Source organism: Neofelis nebulosa, chromosome 8 (genome assembly GCF_028018385.1).
Source record: "Neofelis nebulosa isolate mNeoNeb1 chromosome 8, mNeoNeb1.pri, whole genome shotgun sequence".
Classification (NCBI taxonomy): Eukaryota; Metazoa; Chordata; class Mammalia; order Carnivora; family Felidae; genus Neofelis; species Neofelis nebulosa.
This window is the reverse complement of record NC_080789.1, coordinates 109014130-109019032: the sequence shown is the minus strand read 5'-3', so window position 1 is coordinate 109019032 and position 4903 is coordinate 109014130. Positions and strand designations below refer to the sequence as shown.

Below are 4903 nucleotides of genomic sequence, written 5' to 3'. Positions count from 1 at the left end.
ATAGTACGATATTTTCATCTATGAACGGCTAATAATCCAGTATTTGTCAAAAAGAGGCAACTGTGGCCTGTCACAATCCAATACCCACTTACCAAGTGACTGCAAATAGTAACAAATTCTAAACCATAAGTTACCGAAATTAGTCGCAAGAGTCCAAAAAGTCCTTGGAGAGAAGTAGCCCACCTAACATTTCCAAACATAAGGAAATACTTTACAAAGTTTCATTACTATGAAGATGATTTCTCCTTTGTTCAAACTTTGAACAAAATGAAGAATTTTTCTTTACTGCAGGAAACGAACTGGGAGGAACAGTGCAGTTTTAGGCATAAATACTTATGTCTGGTTCCAATATGGTCAGCTTAATACTTAAATACTTTAGAAACAGACAAGTTCACATTAGTGGAAAAATCCAAGTTTCTCACGTAGCCATTCTTCAGTGTTTCTTATTTCAAATACCGTGGGTAGTTCCGCTGTCGGGACTAACTTATTCTTACTCCAAGCATACATCATTTGTTGTTTGCCGGAGTCCTAGCCCCAGCAGGTCCAGGGGTTCCCGAAGGATGAACGGCGTCAGTGAAAAAGTGAAAATAAAACAAAACTAAAACAAAAATAAAAGGCTAAAATAAAAATACCAAAATAAAAATGGACACAGACAACAGCAGTGTGTTGAGCTGGCCAATTTCTTGCAGTAAACGTGGCATTATATATACTAGTGATTTCCTTGTACATCAACTATGTTTTTCTAACACCTAATTGTGAAAACGTTCCTATGTATAAACAACCTTTAAGAAATAAGAAACTTATTAAGAAATTTCCCGCATACCCTTTGATTATAGATTAATTTCTTACATTCCATTATGCATCTGCATTTATGTATAATCTACAAAGTATTTGCTTTGCTGTTCTAGTGAAAGGCCCTCTATTTCTCAACACCTCAAGTGGAACTGTTACAGGGACATGACCTCCTAACCACATGAGGCCAGAACAATGTGTTTGCCTTGGTCCAAGGTGCCAGAAAGGGGCTGAAAAAGCCTTAGAAACCCATGCCTCATACATTCTCAGAGAGACAATGCACCTAGGAACCAATGAACCATTCTCTACTATAACCGACCAGGTTCAGTCATCATCTGGAATGCCTCCAGGGGGCCAGGTGGGCCTAGGGGTTGAAGTCACCTGTGCCCAGAAATACACTACTTAGTTGCCGGAGTGGGGCTTTCAAATCCATATGTCTCTCCTATACAGACCCTCTTTGCTGGCAAATGCATGAGGCTATCCTTCCTGTAAGTAGAGGAGTCTCCATAGAGGATGGCAAGGGCTAAACGTAAGGCCGCACAATTTCTTGCGGAACCTTATTTTCTTCCTAATAGTTTTTTCCCAGGGGGCCTGCCGAGGACAATTCCCCAACAGACAATACCCCAGGTAGTTTTAATAAGGCCAAATTACCTAAAAGCGGGAGTACAAGAAGCTTCACTGTCAGCCGGCCGCCCTGCAGTCACCAATCCACCCACAGCCGGGGCCCTGCCACTCAGGCTGGGATAGCTCGGCTTCCAGCAGTTGTTGAGGCTTACATCCAACAGGGCTGGAGAAAATAAGGCAGAGGATACGAACCTCTTCCATCATCATGTTGGTATTTATAACTATACATCGTGAATGTGGTTGCCATTCAAGCAGTTTGTCATTAAGTTCATCAGGTGAAAAGCCCTCCAGCTCTTCATCCAGTACCACCAGGCGTTTGTCCTTACCAATCTTATGATGGCAGCATTGTTTCTTTATGAAAACCAAATTTTCTCAGCTTTTCCACTAAATCTTCAGCAACATCACAAACCACCAAAGACTCCCTCATTTTCTTCCTGCCCATCAGCAGCCTGTAGCCTTGTTTCAGGCTCCTTTAAAAATGGCACGTCTTCGATCGCCTCCCTTCCTGCCCCAGCACCTGGCAGAGCCGCCCCCATCCCTAAAGTAGTTCTTGAATGGTCTTTTTCAGTAAGAAAGACCTCTTTCAGCAGTTTCTCGAGAAGACTGCCCACAGGTGAACCGTCTGCTCTTCAGAGTGAAAGCATCTTTCACAGCCAGGGCGGGAAACAGTTTGGTTAACCATCATTTCTTTTCTCAACCAGCCAAACACCCAGTACTCCCAGGAAGGCAATCATTCCTTTGGGGTATCAGGAAATGATTGCACTTGGTTAGCAGAGACCAGAGTCAGAGCTCATTAGGAAAGGCAGGGCACTCACTATGTGGGGGACAGCCTCATTTAGCCTTGCCTGGGACCCATAACATAGTGATCACTACAGCCAAGGAATTGCAATGGTGGTTGCCCAAGGGCCAAAGGGTTTCATTTCAGCTGAGAATGGGGTAAAGTTGAGAATGAATTGTTCTGCTCCATGTTCCTCTTGTCCCAGAAGTGAGGATAGCTCCCTCTTGATACCTCTGACCCTGACTACACACAAGCATTCCTGCCGGGTACCTTGAAATGCCCTGGACTTGGCTTTGTCAACAGAGTACTGAAAAGCAAGTTTGGAGGGACCCCGTGACCCAGCGTATCCCAGAGTGACAAGAATTTGGCCACACTCCCTAGTGAAAAGAAGAAATGGCTCTGAGATGCTGTGCCTGAATGGACAACAGGGAGAAGTGAGCTGGAAAAAAAGCAACAGGGTGGACGAGAAGACACAGAAGGCCAAAGTTTTAATGAACACCAAAGAATGGCATATGGCAAAAAAATAAAAAATAAAAAAATAAATGAAGTGACTAGCACAATCTCCTGGCAAGATGGTTGTCTCTGGAGTAAGAACAATTTGTGGGCTAGGACAAAGGGAAACTTCCTGCAGTGTCCCTTCAGAAGGAGAGGGAAACTTTCTGGCATTGGGTTTTTTTCACCCTGTCCTTGGAGGCAGTCAAGCTACACAGCTAGCAGTTTCTGGCTCGTGGCTGACCCTCAAGTATTTCCACAGGGGCTCTGTTGCAATGGTCCTTGAATGGGCTGTTTCTGCACATCCTGCAGGTCCTGAAGAATACTGCAAATGGGTGAACTGTCTGCGCCTCAGAATGAAGGCATCTCTAGCAGCCAGTGGTTGGAGTTCTGCTGCCCAACTACTCCCATGCCAACTCCAGCCTTTCAAGCACCAAGTCATCAGTGACGGGGAGGGTGGGGGTCAGTTGATCCTTTTATGTATCAGAAACTGCATGCTTTCAGTTAACATGGGAGCAGCATGGCAACTTTCCCCCAATCCCTGGGCTTGACTGAATTAACTGACAGGCCCACTGTGCCTAGTGGGAACCAAGATATAAAGAGATAACTCACAAGAGAGGGGGCAGTGGGTAAGTGGCTGACTCTTGATTTCAGCTCAGGTCACGTTCTCATGGTTGTGAAGTCAGGCCCCCCATCTGGTTTGTGCTCACACCATGGAGCCTGCGTCAGATCCTGTGTCTCCCTCTTTCTGCCCTCCCCCACCCATGCTGGCTCTCTCTGTCTCTCTCTCACACTCAAAAATGAGAAATATTTAAAAACAGGTTTATAAAAAGAATAAGAACCAGTGAGTGAATGGAGGCTCAAAATCACTCCTTTCATATGAGAAAGGTATCCAGCAGAGAATAGAGTGACTAGTATAATCTGCTTGAAGCTGGCTGTCTTAAGAAGAGGAAACCCCTCTGCACTGGGTAAAGGGAAAAACACCACTGGTTTTGCCTGGAAGCCCAGGCCAGAGGAAACCTTAATCTGGAATTCCATTGAGAATGGGATACAACTGAAAGTGTATGGCTCAGATTTTCTTGTTGCAGAAAAAGGACCAGTTTTCTGCTAACTCCTCTGGGCCTGCCTACATGCACACATTCCATGCTGGGCCCCTCAAGTATGCTAGGTTTCCTGATGTATGCATGGTCCTAAAATACACATGGTGAGAGACCCCATAGCCCCAAGTATCCTAGAGTCCAGAGAACTTGACCCGAGCCCTCAGTTAAACTGAGACTGCATTCGTCTTAAACTCTGGCACCAAATGTTTACAATAGGAAACCTAGTTGGACAAAAAGACCAAAATCGGTCACGCATACACACAGACCCAAAGTTCTTTCTTATAGAGGACAATAGGATAAAGCAAAGAACAAACTGACAACATAATCTCCAGTGTAAGACACACCTAACGGGTTGGGCCCAGAGAAATGTCCACTGACTACATCTGACACACCTTAGTGCCAAACAAGTTCACCCAGAAGGTAGGGAAGCCAGGAATTCTTCTGGCCATGGTAGATTCTCGGACCCTTTCCATCAAGCCTAGGTGCAATATGCCTTCAGTGATTCAAGATCAGTCTCACTGCAGAGCTTCAGGTGTTTGGAACCAGGCTCTGGGGCAGGAGACTTTGGGCTCTTTCTACACTGGCCCATGTCTGGGAGCAAACTGCCCATGTGAGAGGCTTCTGCTTTTCAGAATGAAGGCAGATCAATGATCCCGGTGAGGGACACAATCAGCGTAAACATCCCTATGCCACCTGCAGCTTGTGAAGCACCACACTTTCCAAGGAGAGCAATTTTCTCTTGGGATGTCAGAAACTGATTGCTCTTGGTTAGCGCAGGCAGTGACAGGGAGGTCTCCATTCATCCCTGAGGGATTTTTATGTGAGTGAGGACCCATTTCTCCTGTGACCCTAAACCTCGTTAGAACATCTACAAAGGTATGGAACATTTGGAGGCTCAGAATTCTTTATGTTTGGAGAGATACAAGATATAACATAGAATGAGGTGCCTAGCTTCATTTCCCCTTTCTGCAGAACTGAGGCTGGCTGCATCCCACTGTTCTGTCCCTGCCTACATGCAAACATTCTGTGTTCGGCTCCCTCCAATGTCCTATGTCAAACTTTTGTGGCCAACGGTAAGGCTGAAAAGCAAGGCCTGTGGGTCCATGTTGCCCAGCTC

General features: G+C 45.5%; 1 pseudogene; it reads right to left on the bottom strand.

Annotated features, from left to right (window-relative positions):
• Window positions 1–396: 396 nt before the first annotated feature.
• Window positions 397–1843, bottom strand: LOC131484072 (glia maturation factor beta-like; annotated as a pseudogene).
• Between the last annotated feature and the right edge of the window lie 3060 nt (window positions 1844–4903).